Here is a 19,171-nt window from a genome sequence, read left to right as displayed (position 1 = left end):
ATTACATTTCAGCTATAACTATCTACCCTCTGCTTTGCCATTTCGTTATTACTGTCCCTGCCAATTTTGGTTTGATACATGATTTCAGTGCACCTGAGAAGGGCTGCATTGCCTGCACAGGGACGCTGCTGTTTACTTGGAGAAGAAGGTCATGAAAAGTATTTGACACGCTGCATCCCAGAGCTGAAGCCCAGCCTGAAAAAATGGGCTGGTGCCTTGCAGGGATGGAGAATAGGTCGAAGGGTCATCCTGGGATGACTTAGAAGTTTACCCCTTCTCTCCTTGCAGGAGCAGTCTGCAAGCATGGTCAAGCTGGTGTGGGGAGCAGAGCCAGCCCCAGGGAGGTACAAGGGCTGGGGAGCTTGGGAAGGTCATTGGAGGGTTTTATGGGGGAGCAGCCTCAGAGGGCCACCACCAAGGGACTCGATGGGACAGGGAAAAAGGCACTGAATCTGCTGCCAGGAACAACAAATATGAACAGCACTGTATAAACGAATAGCACTGTATATATGAATAAAAGTGCCCAGCACTTAATTGTATTGGGAAGAACTGAGGTAGAATCTGGATCATTTCCATTATTTAAGGATCTTCTATCTCTCATTATACAAATGCACATGGCATTAACCCATTCACTCTAAATGTAACTCTGTCATCTCAATTTAAAAAAAAAAAAAAAAAAAAAAGCTGAAAACTTACCACAGGTTGCTGTATGGGAATTCACCTATTTTATGATGCAGGCTTTATTTTGGCAAGTGCTGAAATCAAGAATTATGCTGATGTGGAAACTATAACCAGCTTAATCCTCCCCTCAGTCTGGGGATCTTTGATGCAGCATGCCTACCATAAGCAGACTGTTGTTATATTTTGCCTCTTGGCTTAATTAAAGTCTCTTTTATGAGATGCTGTATTAGTAACTACTCCTTTCCCCATCCTAAAATGAGCCATCTCGTCGAGTACAGTAATTACAACATCACTGAATCTGTATTCACAGCCTGTTTTTAAATAGTTCCCATTTCTAAGCGGAGACTGAAGATGTTTGTGAGTAGAAATGCTTATACCTCGTGTTCCTGGCTGTATGCAGTCAGAAATGCATGGATCACACAGCAAATCCCTTAACAGGAAAATAATTAACGTGCCAGTAAATGACACATCCAAACTTTGCATTAAAGGGACATTGTCCTCAGCCCTGCAAGGTTGCCACCATCCCAAGAAGCATGCCAGGATACAAACAGCAACTTTTTTTGACCCCATTGTGCTGTACAACAGTTTCCTCCCCAGTATTCACCTTCCATTTCTTTATATGAGGAAACCAAAGCCAACAGGTCATCATTTTAGTAATGACTATAAAGTGCTTGGCACAAGCTACAGCCGAATTGCACGAGGAGCTTTTCCAGGTGATAGAGGCTGACAGAGGCTGACAGTACTCCAAAACGTCAGCGGTTACGCAGGCTCCACGTTACACCCAAGCCAGCTGTCTTCACTTGATAGCATCACCTGCAATCCACAACTCCTGCTTCTTCAAAGCACATCTACGTTCGGTCTGCTGTTGCTGTTGTGACTTTGGGGAGAGGAGGAGGACAGGACTCTCTGGCTTTTGTAACTTGTTGCCACTCACAGGAGCACTGAGCAGAGGTGATGGCTGGCTCTCATCACGCCCAGCTCTGGAATCACGAGCAGCCGTGACGTGCCTTTAGTGCTTGGCCTCGACCCATCACTGGGACACGTATTCGTCTTACCCCATCGCTCCCTGCCAGCTGCTCACACCACAGGCCAAGAAAGCTTTACCTATGATTAAAAAAAAAAAAAAAAAAAAGAGAGAACTTCAGGTACAAGAGGCAAAAAGTCACTGAAAATAGAAAAAAAAAAATAAGGAAAAGGAAAGTGCCTGTGCCTGACATCTCAGAATAACAGCAAACTCATTAGGGAAAAGTGCAGAGGAAGGCAGACCATGCTTTTTCATAACAGCCTACCTCCCTTTTTTTTTTTTTCTTTAAAAAAAAAGAAACTGAAATCCTTGTTAGTCTTTGAAATCTGAACCCTGCTCACATAGCCTCTCTTGCATCCCTCCTAACTCTGCTGTGGCTGATCACTAACACGATGCCAAAGCCTAATCTAGGCTTTTTCTGTATTCAAAGGCACTGCACTTGCTTGATAACTAACAGCATATCTACATATATACACATATGTATGTGTTTTTTTATATATATACAAAACTTTAATTCACTCCTCTCATTCTTGGTCCCATTGCCCCCAGCCTCGTCTCTTCTGTTGGTTCCTTTAATAAGCAATGATTTTTTCACAGGAGAGACAGATGAAGATGCACTGAGACCACCATAATCACAAGAGATTAATTATCTGGGATTCAGATACCTGTTCCTAACAGATGACTCATGCAAAGAACTCCAGAGAAAGGATGGAAAAGCTCAAATCCTGGGTGGTCTGGGGTGTGGGGAGGTTTATTGCTCAGTGAATGCTTGGTGATAAATTTTTATCATGCATATATGAAGTCAAATCTATAACATGCTAGTCTCCTATATCATGGACAGAACTAAACCACGCCTTTTCATAAGCCCATCAGTTCAGTCTTTGCCTTCTTTTTTTCCCCTTTCTTTGCATCCCATTCCATTGCAAACTGTAAAAATTATGTTTTGCAGCATCTCTTTTAATCCAAGTTACACGCAGAAGAAAAACAGACACCCGAAGCAAAAACTGCTGTGGGATTGTGCCTGGAGGAAAACAAGAAAGCTGGTTTATTATTATTATTATTATGTTTCTATTTTTATTTTATTTTACATATTTTTTTGGATATGACATGGTTGTGCTACCACATCCTGCTCTCCCTCAGCCCAGCCAGTTACTCTCGGGGTTTATTAATCGCTCTGCAGCAACCAGCTACTGGGGGAAGTGAGCATTTCTGCCTGGGCTGAGAGCAGCCGCTATCGCATCCTCCGCGCTGCGTATTGCATCCGACTCCCTTCATCACTGACATATCTTGGGAAGAATTTCCATTAAAAACAAAATAAAGAAAAAACAAACAAACAAAAGAACAAAACAGAAAACCTTTACTTTGTAGTAGGGATGAACTAAAATTAGAACTTTAAATTCTGGCCTTTGTTAGTTCTCATTGGTGAAGGAGCATCCAAATTAAATTCCTGAAGTATACAGGAGAAGATGAGGCTGTTTTCTGGCACCTTTTGAAGTAACAGTACTGTAAGAAACATGGATTGGGTAAGATTCCTGCATTGTCAAAAACTCAGCCTGAACCTCAAATACCTCGTTTTTTACAAGAGAGCCTGTAACAATAGTGCCTGAGTTCCTGCCAAATATTCTGGGGACATTTTATGGACTGGAAATTGAGGGATGGAAACCAATTAATTTTCACAAGCTTAAAAAAAGACTGTGACAGAGCCAAGCACTGATTTGAGATTGGAGTCTCAACATGCTGCCTAATTGCAAGCCTATCTTCCCCCCTCAGGCCCCAGCTTTCTATAGCTTTCTGCTATTTCCTCGCTAACCCACCTCTAAGATGCTTTTCTTCCCTCATTCCCATCAGATAATTTATGATGCTTTCAAATTTTTACTGCTAGAAGTCAGGGAACACCATCCCTGGACCTCACAAATTTAGTGCCTGAATTTGTTTCAGGAATAAGAATAACACAATGTTGTATACATTTGCAGAACTAAGATATTTCTGCCATCTATTTCTTTGAAGCTTTTATTGCTCTTTCCCTCAAAAATTATTCACTGTGGCAGCAGTGGAAGAAAATGCTTTCTCCTCATTTCACTTCACATCAGAAAGAGAGAAACGGAACAATTACAGTGAGGTAAGCAGACCCTGAGATGTGCTGGTCAAGCACCTACAATCTAACAAATACAGGAGCTAATTAAATCAGCCTTCATTTTCTAAGCTTATTCTGTACCTCTAGAAATGCTTCATTTGTTATGAAGGGAGAAAATGAAATGGAAATTGAAAACAAGAAAACTCATCACTACAGCAAGCTAAAATTTCTTCTAAAAACAACAAAAAGTATTTATACCTTTTACTTCCTGTTCTCCTCTTCACAGAAGCAAAATCTAGAGGTTAAGAGGGCTTAAAGCTTCCTCAATGCTACCCTGAATCTTTCCATTGTTAAAATGTTAGAGAATTGTTAAAATGTTTGAGAATTTTCATTTTCCTTTAAAACTGAAACAGCTATTTGTGGAGAGCAGGGGATTATTCTTCATGGGTTATTTATGGATACAAAAGGTATCCAGAGCTTCTTTCTCTGGCCTGTCTTTTAAAATCAATGTTTTAAGTATTTGTTATTTTCTAGAGAAGTCGTATCAGCAGCATTTTCATGTTTCCAGTGCTGGCTTCCTGTAGCCCAAAATTTCACTTACTGACCTTTGGCTTAGTTCTCCAAAAAGTAGAAGCCATGTGGTTTCTCCAAAACATTTGTTTTGTGGAGCAGAGAAGATGTTGTTCCTGTCCTGTTTTAGCAGGGGTAACAGATTGTCAGCATGAGGTGGTCCTTCTAAATGTTCATCCAGGTTTGCACTTTGCTGAATTATCACTCAGAGGTAATTTCAATGAGTGCATGTCAATGAAGTGCAAGGAAGTCTTATACAGTCCAAGCCCTTCCTTTCTTGCTACTGAGTGTTTATGAAATTGTGTGTGAGACCAAAGCAGAGGAGGATTACATGAAGGGATTTTCTAATAAAGTGACAGCTGTGCTGATACAGTTAGGGGAACCTTGAGGTCCAAACTTTCTGCAGTGTAAAATTCAGACTCTAAACAGAAATGCTGGCCAACAGCAGGAGTCCTTGGGTTTCTGCATCAAAGGTGACCTCATGCCTGGTTTTACCTTCAGCCCTGTCCCCTTCAACGACTGCCTTGGATCTGCTTTTGGAGTGCAAGCAACAGCAATGCCATGGCTCTGGGCACCCAGAGAACCTGCCTCTCTTTGATGGGTGGAAATAAAAACCAACCAGAGCAAGAGACAGGCAAACCACTGGTTCCTGAAGGGCTGGTTAGGGATTGACACTATTTAGAAAAGTCAATGTAGACAAAGCTTTTCTATATTGATATATATATATATATATTTAGAAGGGATGTTCAGTTGCAAAGCAACTTGTTCAGGTAACTAAGAGCATTCATTTGGTGAAGAGCATTATGGTGAACCCAAAATACTAATATGGAGAGAAAAGAAAAAAAGAATTGTGAACTCTGTAAAATGTCTACATACATAATTTTGGAAGCACGGGAGAGAAGGAGAGAAAGTACATTTGTCAAAAGTGAAACAACCAAGCCTTGTGTAGAAAGGTGGTTGGGTATAGTCTAGGAAAGATTTCACATCAGCCTACGTTATCATGGAAGGTGCACTTTACTGGATTCAACATATGTAATAATAAAGACATTTTCTGATGGAAGACAGGGAGCTAGTTTTCCAAAAACTGCGAGCTACACCCACAAACAACTGTTGATGTTTAAAAAAGCATTGTGCATATAAAATGCCATTCTGAAAGCCTGAAGATTTCCATTCCAATCTTTCAGAAGACATAACAAAGGGAAATAAGCTAAAAAAAAAAAAGCAGCTGCACATTTTAGGCCAAAATTTTGACCCAGTCCTCCTCCAAGCACATTTAAATTGCTTGTCTTCACCAGATCCTCAAGTTTAGGTGTGTTACAAAACCAAAAAACAAACAAATTCAGTTTCAAGGAGACCAATAGAAAATAAGTTATGACATAGGTACTTCAATGTAAAGAAGAAATACTTGCCCTTAGTTTGTGTTACCCAAGTAAGTGTGCAGCTACCAGATTCAAGTGACATGAAGGAAAAAAAGATCAATGCTTAAGAAAGATGCCTAAAATATAAAACAAAACTGTCTGAAAACCGAACAGCTGAGGAGGAGAATGTATTCATTTTCTGAAAAGGCTGTTCTTAGCCTGCAGTTACTGAATCAGAACCTAAGTATCCTGAATTATCTTTAATTGGCTCAGCATTATCAGGCCTTTACCAGAACGCTGACTCCTCACCCCTCAGCCACAACTCCACACACATATACAGAAGACCTTTTCATTATTTTGGATGTGGCATTCCAATAAGAAGGTTAGAAATGGCTGGCATTTCAACCCTGCCAGCTTGGATCATCACCAGGCTGCAGCACAGTCACAGTGAGAAAAAGAAAAAGTCAAAAAAAGGAGCTCTACTGAGCAGGATGTGGTCCCAGAATGCTTTAGTGACTACTTGGAAAAGCTATTAAGCAAAAGCAATAAATTTAGCCCCAAATGAGGTGTTCCTTATGGGGATTTTGTCTTGTTGTTGTTGTTGTTGTTGTTGTTTGTTTGGTTGGTTGGTTGGTTGGTTTTTGTTTGTTTGTTTGTTTGTTTTGTTTTTATCTTTCTTCCTCAACCCCAAGACCCACACTCAGGGAAGATGCTGCACAGATTTTGTAGAAGGTACTTTTTCTGCACACCCAGTAGGGTCTTGCCCACTGAATTGACAACCCGTGTCCTCAAGAGCTCACCATCACACTGTCACTTTACCTTGGCTTCAAAAGTTGCACTCCCATGCTGTGGCATCCTGCTTTGTCACAGAACTTTCCTTTCACTGAGATGCACTGAAGTCTTCCCCCCTCTGCTCAGAGCAGCTGTTCTCTGCTGCTACACAGCTTTTGCTATAGCAAACCCGTGTGCTGCATTGAAACCACATGGTAGGAAGCCACTGATGATGTGACAGCTGGTTCACTATGAAACAGGGATAACTAAGAGGTGGCTCTAATGTGAACACTTGAAAACACCGAGAGTCTCTAAGGCTATGCTTTACTGGAAAAAAATAAGCTTTTATGTAGAGAATCTCAACTATGTCAAACAAAATTAAATGAAATGGATGGAAACAGATCTCTTCCTCGCCATCCTTAGACTTGCAGGGCAGATACAAGATCCTGGGTTGACTTTTGGTCAATTCAATAGGGCTCCTATTTTGCAGCCAGCCCTGTACAGTCCTTCTAAGCCCTAAGGAAAACTCTAACTTTCCCTTTTTTTCTGAAGTCTGGCTAGGATCATGCTTTACTCAAGAGTTTCTCAGTGCCTTTGACTCTCTTCCTGTCCTTCTGGGAGGCTGTGTTGAACACATGCCTTCCATGGGTGCACACAGAATCACAGAATCATGATGAGCCTTGCTACCATGTGCCTTTTCCAAAAAAGTCTTTCCACCTCACCCAGAATGAGCAGGCAGAACAAGGCAACCAAGGCGTCTTCCTCCCTGTTGCTCAGCTATGAAGTTCTGACAAAGCACAGGATCAAACACAAGAAGTTACAAACCGAATGTCAACCACATCCCACTCTGCCCACAGCCAAGCTCTCAGGAACAGGGAGCCATCCCCTGCAGCTCTCTGCTCCTGCCATTTGAAGATTAATACATTTTTTAGACATGTTTCTATGGGAACAAAGCTTAAAGGAGTCATACTGCCTTCTCATCTCCTCCTAATAACTTCCAAAGCCTTTGGCTCATCCCAACCAAATTTGGCAGAAGAAGAGCAAGACTCAGACATAATCTAGTTCCTCAAACTTCATGAGCACAGGGGACCTTGAGAGTAGCATGGAGAGAAAGTGTATTTTAAATGCCTTGATGGATGAAAAAGCAGTAGCCCAAGCTCACGCATTCAGCACCAACTACGTGAGCCATTTTATGAGGTCCCTCTATTCCCTAGGAGGAAGGCAGCTATTGGTGTCAACTGTCAACCAGCAGACAGATCCACAGGAAACCAGGCTCCATCAGTACACACAAAACTGTCCGTTTTGTCTTTGTTTGGTTGATAGTTTGTTCATTTGTTTCTCTTCTTATAGGTAGAAATATGAACAGCACTTGATTCTGGAAATCATGAGGGATGAAAGGTTAGGCTGATTGTCTTCACTTGCTGGTGAACAGGGCTTCTCCTCTATTCTTCAATCCCTTTTTTTCTCAAGATTTCTATTTGGAGCACTATTTTCTGTATCCGTACAAACATTTTCAAGCAAACTTGTATGGATACACCCTTTCATTTTCTATAGTGACAGTACAAGAGAGTTAAAACTGGAAACATCTGGGGAAAAATCTGTATATTGTTGCAATTCCAGTGCTGTAATCTTGGTTACAGCCAAGTCCATGGTGGTTTCACTATAGACTGTAATGGGGTTAGAATAGCAGTTCTGCTGCGTAAGGTTCACTAGCATTCACAGTTACGGCTTTGCAAATTGCAGAATTGAATCCCAAATGAACTAAGTAAAGTATAGCTACAAACTGCTATCAAAATACTTTTGACTTCACACAGAGGTTTCTAATTTTACCAACGAATAAGGTTTTATTTTCAGGTGAGTGACCCATGTCATAAAGAAGACAGAAGGCAATAGCAAATATATTTTAACTGCATTGTTCACCTGGGGGTGCTAGGAAGGTATAAGGACAGGGCGTAAGTGGTATTTTCCCCTATGGCAAGTTCTCAGCTGAAGGAACAACTGGAGCGTAACTGAACAAAGGCATAAAAGCTCCACAAAGTCCAATGGATATTCTGACTCTCAGTAATTCAGTGTGATTAAAATGGAGAATCCCTTCTACATTAGGAAAGAAAGTTACCAGCTTGCTGACTGAAGAGATTTGAGGCTTAACCTTGTTGCGTACTCTTTACAGGATGGTAAAATGAGAGCATCCAGGAAGCCAGACCCTGCCAATGTGCTCAGAGCCATGTTAACCACAGCAGGAGCTGACCACAGCCCCTTCTATCACCAGCCTCAGGCATAAGATTTGCTGCTGACTAGCAAAAGCCAAACCTGGTGGCTTACATTTTGCAGTGCAATTGTGGATTGCTATTTGCTCCGTGTGAGCTTCTGCTCCATGGCACCATGGCAGAAGCCCCAGGTACGGTGCTCAGGGCAAGTTCTTGGCCTTTACCAGCCCAAGTGCTGCTGTTCACTGTCCTCATATCACTTGTGCCATCATGATTCACTCCTGTCTGTCAACATCCCAATTAATCACGTTAACCCCTGTTGTATATATTGCTAAACAGTGGCATCCCAGTCAGGTTAGACCTTTTTTCTTGCTTGTTGACAGCAAAAATAACAGTTTAGCATGGATACATAACATGCATGATAAAAACAAAGCCCCCCCAAATATTACCCTGCATTTACTCATGGAAAACAAAATCCAGTCTTCCCTCATAAATTTAAACATAATGCTGTTACACTGGATCACAAATGTTAGTCTCCTCCTGGCATCATCTCCTCCCGCAGAGTTTAGCTATAGATGATTCATTGGGGTGTTAAAAAATCAGCACAACATGAAACAGTATATATGAGGTGTGATTTTTTTTCTCCCTTGGATTTACTCATTCCTACAATATTAACAGAGAGGAATGTCTTACAATAGTCCCAGATCTGTTTTTCCTTACTAGCTCATTTAAATTGTCTCTTGGGTATCCTAACCTACTTTCTGAGACTGTACAACCACCTTTTCTTGCAACATACTCACTCACTTTGTAAGTTTTCCTTTTATAAAGAGGTTGAGTAGTTTGCTTTCAGCTACTTTGGGTCTTGTTATCTCCGTAGATAATAAACTCACTGAAATATGCAATCCGTATACTGCCCTATGTTGCAAAGAAAGAGGAACTGATACAGAAAAACAGGCATATTAGAGTATAAAATTGCCATCAGAAGGAGAGGAACTTGCTTCTCCTGAAGCAACAAAGCAATGTTTTCTGCTTCATAACTTTCCACAATGTCTTCATTGAAGGAAAAATATAACAGCACATTTTGAAAATAATATGAGTTTTTACATTATTTTTACTTGGATAATGGATGAGAACATTTAAATTTGAGAGCAGCCCTGAGGAGAAGGACCTGGGGGTGTTGGTTGATGAGAAGCTCAACATGAAGCCACATGCAGGCCAGAAAGCCAACCGTACCCTGGGCTGCATCAAAAGAAGTGTGGCCAGCAGGGCGAGGGAGGTGATTGTGCCCCTCTGCTCTGCTCTTGTGAGACCCCACCTGGAGCACTACATTCAGGACTGGGGCCTCCAGAACAAGAAGGACACGGATGTATTAGAATGAGTCCAGAGGAGGGCCACAACGATGCTCAGAGGGCTGGAGCACCTATCCTATGAAGCCAGGCTGAGGGAGTTGGGTTTCAGCCTAGAGAAGAGAAGGATCCAAGGAGGCCTTCCGGCACCTAAAGGGGGCTACAGAAAAGCTGGGGAGGGAATGTTTATAATGGCATATAGTGATAGGACAAAGACTAATGTCTTTATATTAGAAGGGGGTAGATTTAGATTAAATGTTAGGAAGAAATTCTTCACTCAGAAGGTGGTGAGGCACTGGCACAGGCTGCCCAGAGAAGCTGCAGATGCCCCATCCCTGGAGGTGTTCAAGGGCAGGCTGGATGGGGCTTTGGGCAACCTGGTCTGGTAGGAGGTGTCCCTGCCCATGGCAGGGGGGGTGGAACAAGGTGGTCTTTAAGGTTCCTCCCAACCAGTCCTGTGATTTTATGAAATAACTGTAATACAGAAACAACCACCCATTACAAGAAAGTGTTTTGCTGGGCTGGTCATCTTTCCCAGACTTTCATGACCTGCTGCCAAAGCAATTGTTCTGTTTACCCTCTAGGAACACCTTTTCATTAGGCTTCAGTTAATTACACTTTCATCCTTCCCTTCAACTCCTTTCTGCCCAAATGTTTCACCCTTGACAGCTGTACACTTTTCTTCCCCTGGAAAAACAAAACAGAGTTACACAGCTATTGACAAGGATCAGGTAGAATTGTTTTTCCCTCATAGGGCTTTCATCCCTGATGAGCCAGATGATCAGTAAATCATTAATACTGTGGCATAAGAAATAAATATAAAGCCATTTTAGTTGAAGTTTGATTAGGTAAAAAAGCTAAACAACCAATTTACACCAATGCAGAAATAAGATATTGCAAGCAACATTGCTCAAGCAGTCAGTGACACAAAACAACACGGCCTTTTTAGCAATCACACTTTAAAAACACAACCAGCGGCAGAATTTGCAGAGGTTCTTGCACGCTATACACAGTGCAAACATTCACAAACAGTTAATAAGCCAAAACCAAGGTTTGCTTTGCGTAAACTAAACAAGGTAACAAAGTAAAAGAAGGTTATTGCCAGGCAGCTAAGATTTACTGCTGAGGGTCCACCCATTATTTGAAAGGTGGAAAACTATTGCCAAGATTGGGAACCTTGGGCAAATACAAAATCTCAGTGAGTTGGCACGGATTTGGGCCTGAGCCATCCCTGCAGCTGCATGTAGAGAGAAAACCAGAATCTGGGGTGAGGAAAGGCAGGGAGGAGAAAGGAACAGCTCACCCTGGACCCTGCTGAGGAAGGAACAGTGATGGGTTAGGATGCAGATGTTGTTCAGACAGCTGGCATGAACCTTCTCATGATATAGGGGCACTTGTGTATTTGTATCCTGTGGGGAAACAGAAAAATTAAGTGTTTAAGGAACTGTAGTCCATTATTTCTCAAGTTCAGCTAGCTGGTCTTTAATTGTACAACACCCACCTCTGTGGTTTCATCACCTATAATGTGGTCTTACAGGTGCTGACATAACATAAATACCAACACTTGGAGGTGTAATATTTCTCAGTCATGAAGGATTTCAGGATTTACATCAGTGGGAGACTTTTCATGTCCAGAACTGAGTTAAAGTGCACCAGGAACCCCAGGACTTGGGATATCAGTTTTTAAGTGTTCACAGACATTGTAGGCCATGGGGTTTTCTCCCTGGTTCTGACTCTCACTGAAGAGAGGATCCAAGAGCAGGCAATTCAGTGTTGTAATGGAGAAAAGTTGATTTTTGAACTGCAAAAGCTGTGCCAGCTCCTTCAGACCTTGTGTGAAGCCACTCCCTGGCAAGAGGATCAGATATGGCTCTCAGCTGCCTGTTTCACAGTGAAGCTGTGTATTTTGGCACAGACATGCCAAATCTGCACCTGCTGGCAATTCTCTGCTGCAATGCACCCTCACAGAGTTGTTCCAGATCATGTCTGAAGAGATTTCGGCATCAGGACTGGGGAAACATCCTACTTGTCCATTTCTGTAGCCATTATGTCCACACACCACACAACCTACTCCCAGGAGCTGGCAACAAACCCACCCCTGCTGGTCAGTTGAAACTAGACCCTCTGCAAGGAATCCTACCTCCCTCTGACTATTTTACCTCCAGGTGAATGACATTATGATTTCTTTGCTCCAGGACTGGGCAATTTATGGTTTTCAGCAGCTCCGAGGATCGTGTTCTCTCACTGCAGCCTCTCAAATCCCTTGAGATTTCATCTGAACTTTGCATTTAGCAGCTACCTGAGCAATAGATTTACTTTCCTTTACTGTCATCTATAAGGAGATCTCACTTCAAATCTGTCAGCCTGAGCCAGATGATCCAAGAAGCAGAACATGCCTTAGAAACAAAAGCCAAAGAAAAACAGTGCTGTCTTTGAGGGAACGCGAGCAATTGGAAAAAATGCACAAGTGCTCATTCACACACTAAGGGAAAGGCAAAAGGAGGAGTCAGAAGGATCCCAGAATTTCCAGAGATGAATGCAAGGAAGAGGACTGGCTGGCCAGCAGGGCAATGCAAGCCACACTTTGCTAGGACTGTTCTGTGGCCTGGTCTGGAGGGAGAGTTTGCAGGTCTCTTCTGAATACCCTTGAGCTCTGATGAGCTCATTTTCCATACCCATGAATAATACAGGCAGGAATGAAAACAATTCCTGACACCTGGGGCCGATACCAGGGTCTCATAGGGGTGGTAGCCCCAGCCTCTGGTTCTTCCCCATTTGCAGCCTGAAGGGGTATATTGTTTGTTATTGGAGACTGCCTTGACCACCTCAGCCAGATGGCAGAGCTGGATGTTCCTTCTCTCATGGCAGAAGGGTGTCTCCTTGCTGGTGGCCAACTCGTTTCTTTCCCCCTAACTTTGGGAAGAGTACTAGTTTGATCTCCAGCACTAACTGGAAGCCTACTCTGACTCTTAAATAAATTTAAAAATCACATCAAGCTCTTTAAAATAACCCAGACCATCATTATCATGAAGTAGGGAGTTAATCAAAGGATGTTTTACATTTTTCAGGGAAGCATTTCCACTTAGCTTGCTGGAATTTAAGGAGCAAGCTAATTAATTTGTGGCCTGTGGAAGAACTCAAGGGCTTACTGTAAATTCTTAAAGTACTTAAAAAATGATTTAAATGTTGCAAAACGTACCAAGGCACCACCCCTGGAGGCTGAAGATGCCTTCTTTTCTAAAGAGGTTGCCAAGCCACCATATGTCTCTCAGCATCACTAAACAGGCATGCCTCAGACCAGTTAACCCGGCGTGGAAGTCAAGTGCTCATCCTATCTCTGGTTCATGATTAAATGCTTAATTGAAACCTCCCTTTCTCACAGTCTACACACACGCAGTTATCTTCAGGCTCGGCAAACTTCTGCAGAGGACAAACTTTGGACTTAACTGCTATGCTGAATTCGGTCCTTGTAGTTGGCTTCTCTGTGAAGAAGAGTAAATGTCAGCAGTTACAGCTGTGATTCTGTGCCTCTTAAATTGGAATGAGACTGGAATTAAACTGGAACGTCATCCACACGAGGCAGTAGAGAGGTAATAAAATCTTTGGCCTACATCTTCGGAAGATATGTAGTTACTCGACTAACTTTGTTTTCAGTGATTAAATTCTCAGCAAACGCTGTCAGTCTGAGGTTTGGGAATTCATGATGGCATAACAGCTTTAATGTCTTTGAATCCAAAGCACCATATCTCATTTTACTCCTCATTTAAGCTGCTGCCTCCCTCACCAGCCATCAAGCTCCAGACACTTCAGGCCCCTCATCTTGGAGGGCTTCATCCCAGAGCTCCTGAAAATGTGAGACTCTTTTGATCACATCAGAGGGTGCACCTCTTCACTCTTCAGCAAGAGTAAGCAAACTGCTTAATGATGGATTTCGTTTTCACCTTCTACTGGATCTCTGCTTTAACTCTGAAATCTTACTCTGTCCCTCATCTTGGGGGATTTCTCAACCAAATTCCTTGGAATCCACATGGGAGAAAGAACCTTGGCTTTTTTTCTGCTCTAAGTTCTAATTAAGACCTATTTCACTGTCTTGTATTTGCTTCAAGCCTGGACTCCAGGAAGGTGATCTCTACTCCCTGCAGGTGTCTCCAGCTCTACTGAGATCCACAGACCTAATTTTTCCTGCCCCCAAAATCCATCACTTGGAAAAGAAGCCAAACAACATTAATAGGACTGAGCATGAGTCTCCTCAAACGTCCTCTGAGAGAGGATATGTGGGATTTGAACAAACAGTTCCCACAGACCATCTCCAAGAGAAGGGAATCTAAGTGCTCCCCTACAGATCCCCTTAAGTGCACGGTAAGCACTTTAGTGCACATGGTACTCTACTTCCAGCCTTGCATGTTTAATTGCCAGCCAGTACACATTATATGCAACGTTGGATACAGGGGGAAACAACATGCTGTTTAAGGAGGGAAAGGCTGGCAGCAGGTCTTCTAACTGCTGCTGCACTTCAGAGCCCTGAATCAAGAGCTTTGAGCTTACTTGCATAAGTAAATGTGAATTGCACTGAATAATTTACTTTATCTCCTTCACTCGACTCTAGTACTGACTCAAAGGAACATCTGACGTGCCATGAGCTTGGTATTGTTTCAACATATCATATGTGAAGGGACTCAGAGGGTGGTTTTTTTTTTGCCCTGATATGGATTGTATAAGAAAATTCCAATTGGCCTTCAGAAGGAAAGGAAATACTCTGAGATATCACTTAATTAACTCTTTGTATTTGCTTAAGAAAAAATGTTTTAGTAGATAGAAAAAGAGGCAAGGGCTGTAAATGAAAGAATATGTTCTAATTAAAAAAAAAAAAAAAAAAAAAAGTGAAAGAAAGTGTTTAACACAAAGCAGGTGGATTTTTGTGAAGATTTCCATGTTATCTAAATCCATCCCCTCCACCCCAATTTGTCAGGACATCCTGTACCAGCACACTGCTTCAGACCAGAGCACCACTGTTGTGTGTCAGACCAGCCAACGTGCTTATGTCCCAGCAGCTCTACACAAGGCAGGAAAGTCAGTGGCAAAACTCCAGTGGTAAAGGCATTTTTTCTCCTGACCCACGAACACAGCTAACAAGCCAAGCCAGGGGAACATTTAACATCTGTTCCTGTTTATAAAAGACCCACTCAAGAACTTTAAGGAGCACAGAGACCTCAGAATCATACAGGAAGCCATTGCAGAAGCACACATCATGATCATAAAAGAGGAACAGCTCTACAGAGGGGCAACACCAGAGATTAACATCTTTTCATCACAATCTATTGTGATAGAACTTTTTAGTAACAGGAGGTGCTCTGATGGCTTGAATAAAAACCCATCACATGGCATTCATGCTTGCAGCTTGCCCTGGACTTAGTTACAGAACTACCTGTAAGGTAACTCAGCCTCCTGTCCTTGGTCCTCCTCGGTTTCCCTCCTGCCAGATATTTCAGTAGGAAGCATGAGGTCTTGCACAGAGCAGAGGAAGGGCTTTGGGTAGTGTACAGCCAGCCAGAGGCAGGACCTGGTGCAGAGCCCCCTGCACCAGCAGTACGACATCTGCACAGACCAGGGAAACGTCGATCCTCTGTGCCCACAACTGCAAGCAGTGCACTTTAAAAATGCAGCACACATGCCCTCACGCTGGAAAGCAAAGCCGTCCCCATCCCCAAAAGGTGCCAGCCACTCTCTCCGGCTCAGCTGTGGTGAGGGGGGTACCCAAATACCCCTGGTACACCCCAAACTGGGGCAGCCCACTGCATACACTCACATCATGGGACCGCTGGGAATACACACTCCCTGGCTTCTTTAGGCATTTGTAGGCAGCTTTGTCTTCATGCTGCATCAGTAAGATAAATCTGTGGCAGATAAGGAAGTTTTTCTTACTGTTTTATAGGAAGGACCCTGCCCTTCCAAGGCGTGCAGCCCTCTGCAGCAGTGGGGACATGCACAGAAAGGGGTCAAGGCATAGGCAAAGAGAGTTACACAGCTGCAGCCCTACACTGAGTGAGGGCTTGGACTGCCTGACTTTTCCTGCCCAAAACGTTTAAATAGCTCATTCAGTACTAGCACTTTTACATCTCCGAGGTGGGAACAAGGAACTGCTCTTTACAGCTGTTTAAAGAGCAACTGCTGCTAAGAGAGCATGCATATTTACTGCTGTGCATGCTTCTCTCTACTGCCATCAAATATGCAGCTATATTAAAATATACAATTATCCAAAGCATCAATTCATTATTTAAAATGGCATTTAGTATATTTAATCAGTGCCTAAGCTCTTTAAAGGGATAATTCAAACCAATTTGACACTCAGCGTTCGCAGAATCAATATTTTACAGGTTTATATGATCTGTCCAAGTCTGTTAACACACACATTCACAAAAGTCTCTCAATTGCTGAATTTCAAACAGAAATGAAAGCAGCAACTTCTATTAGCTCTAAGAAGTGGAGACAGCTAGAAGCTGAAGATAAAAATGCCAAATCACTTCTAACCCAAAGATTTCTGAAATGTATGAACACTGTTGAAATTAAAACGTTAAGTCAGTATATGAAAGCTAATGAGTGCCTCATCAAATGATTATTTTTCCAATAGTTTTTGATTCAATTTAATTTGCTTGTCAAATTTAAGCATCTTTTTTTTTTTTTCTTTTTTCTTTTTTTTTTTTTTTTCCTGTATTTAACATGATAACAGGAATGCACTCAGGATATTGTGAAAAAGATAATAGTACTCAGTAATAAAGTATCTGTCCATGATCCCTATGGATTTGGATGTGGTTAGAGAAGGGGGAAAATCTTTGAAAAAAAAAAAATATTGCTGTGAGTTAGCTTCATCTGAAACTATTTTGGTAGAAAACATTTAACAACCTTTCAAGTGGACGTGCCTTAACATTTCTCCATGATCAAGTACTGACAAAATGAATTCTATTCTGAGGTTTTTGTCCCGCTATATGTGACTTGAGCTGTGGTGAATATAGGAAAATCAATTTCAAATTTACTGTCATAACCAAGTGACCTATATAAAAAATAGTGGAAAAATCTGTGGCAACTTTTCATTGTTTCTGCAAGTCTTTAGTTTTGTACTTCTACATTTCTTGGCAAAAAGGTTTAAGAGTTTAGTTCTTAGAAGATAACAGACTCATCATGTGTCCCTGTTGCATTCTTTTATATTTGACAACCTATAATGAGGAAATGAGTATGTAAAATTTGCATAAACTATATTATTCCTGTTTCTACATGTCTGTACAAGATTTCTCAACTCACTCAAGAGTGTAAAACTCTTCTTTCAGGAGGCGTATCTTCATGAAACAACTACTTTCATGGCCATCACCTAGGCGTGGCTGTGATTTTATTGACTAAGTCTGTATAAATTACACTTAGTTTCCAGCCTAGGCTATAATTGCTCTCTCTGTTCTGCACCCTCTTCATTCCAGGCCAGGAGGTCCTGGAGGCTGTCCCACATATAGCCAGCAACAAGGATGTGGCACAAACTTTTGAGTCAATAACACATTCAGATATCAAACGGTTACAGTCATTCAGCTATAAAATTTTAGGCAGATGACTCACACTGGAAAAAACATTTTAGGTGTATCCTTCTGCCTTTTAGTGGCTGTTAAAATCACCTCTGCATACAGCTGATTTTAAATGCACTTTTGTGCAAACACAAACCGTTGTTTGAGGAAACAAAGCAGCCATGGGCAACAATATTTCAGGCTGAGTCATTCAGGAATGAGTATTTTTTCTCCCAGAGGCATGTCAGTCAGTCCCCAATCTTTACCTGAGCCTGATCACGTTCCAGCAGCAGCCTTGGTGGAGCTCTGCCAGGATCTCGTCCCTACAATGTGTTGGTTTTCATTTGGGCCTTTTGTCTCCCTTCTCCCTGGTCACTGGGGGCTCCATCTCAACGCTACACCACCCTCCTGCTGCAATCCCCTCAGCTGCAACAGTCACTAATGTCTCGGCCACCCCTGTGTTCACGGACAGCTCAGCTGGGATGAAAGTTTCTGCAGCCCCACTACAGCCTCTGCCAAAAGGCCTGGCCCTGCCAATAGCCCCTAGGTGCCCACCATTAGTGCAAGTCCTGCCCTACACACAACACCCATTAAATCTTTGCATGAGAGTGCTAGCAGCTACTGGTAGCAAGACTTTGTTGTTTGCACAGCCATTAGTTGCCCTCTTTAGTAGTTTTCTTCCTTCTAATTCAGTTAAAAAAAAAAAAAAATGCCAGAAAATGTTTTATGCTCCTCCCCTCCCCAGTAAGGCTTCCCACCTAAAACCATACCCAGAATGTAGTTTGATCAACGAGAATGACTTAAAATAAAGACCAGATAATACCTTGCTGAGATATATTAGCAAGCAGGAGTAGCCCCTCAGGAAGGAAAAGTTCTTTTAAAGGCAAGAAAGGCAAAATGTTAATAACAGAGACAAGCATGTTGCTAGCTGCCATTGAGACTCCTCATTTGAGCTTCTAGTTACCTTCCTGCTGCATTGCTCTGTTGGTCGAGTGAGACCCCCAATAGCTCTACGTTCTGTTCTTTTTCATTAATATTTACATAGTTCATAAAAGTGTGATTTTGACCTTTATATGGCCCTGTTTCATCCACCTACCTTACTCATTCTTAGGGTCTATTCTTCTGTGATCTTTCATTCTTATTTATAAGTGGTGCCAAAAAAACCCCACAGTTCATTAGCACACTCATTTTTGTGCCAAGGTTGTTAACGAAAACATTACCATGTGATTTCCCAGAGGGGAGGACCTTGGGAAAACTCTTCTAGCAAGTGCGTGCTGCCAGACCTTTCATCCCCCATGCAGCTGCCTCCCCCTGAGCCAGTTCCTCGCAGGCCATGCAGTCCCTGAAGCAGCACTGGCTGCTCTGCTTCCCTAACAATTTTCCCTGCAACACAATTTCACATATTCACAGTACAATGGTACTTGGCCTCATTTACCAAGGATAGACTGGATTAATCTAGCATGATCCACCCTTATTTCATACCTTATTCTATCCTTTTTCTTTTCTTCAACACCCGTCTTCAAGATCTTATGCTGTTCAAGTCAGACTAATGAGACCTCTTCACGTGCCCCTATCAGCCTCAACAAAGAGTCCAAA

The 19,171-nt window shown here is 42.2% G+C and overlaps 2 long non-coding RNA genes across 2 annotated transcripts; both read right to left on the bottom strand.

Annotated features, from left to right (window-relative positions):
* Nucleotides 1-326: 326 nt before the first annotated feature.
* On the bottom strand, nt 327-9,616 carry LOC118165192. The gene is made up of 3 exons (XR_004749906.1): nt 9,490-9,616; nt 8,801-8,970; nt 327-1,785 (listed from the first exon to the last, which is right to left on the bottom strand). It is a non-coding gene; the product is annotated as an uncharacterized LOC118165192 (long non-coding RNA).
* Nucleotides 9,617-10,605: 989 nt separating this feature from the next.
* LOC118165191 lies at nt 10,606-18,796 on the bottom strand. The gene is made up of 3 exons (XR_004749905.1): nt 18,672-18,796; nt 11,335-11,440; nt 10,606-10,718 (listed from the first exon to the last, which is right to left on the bottom strand). It is a non-coding gene; the product is annotated as an uncharacterized LOC118165191 (long non-coding RNA).
* Nucleotides 18,797-19,171: the final 375 nt, after the last annotated feature.

The sequence above is a fragment of the Oxyura jamaicensis genome, chromosome 3, assembly GCF_011077185.1.
Source record: "Oxyura jamaicensis isolate SHBP4307 breed ruddy duck chromosome 3, BPBGC_Ojam_1.0, whole genome shotgun sequence".
In the NCBI taxonomy this organism is placed as follows: domain Eukaryota; kingdom Metazoa; phylum Chordata; class Aves; order Anseriformes; family Anatidae; genus Oxyura; species Oxyura jamaicensis.
The sequence above is the reverse complement of the archived record's forward strand: the minus strand, read 5'-3'. Positions and strand labels throughout refer to the sequence as shown.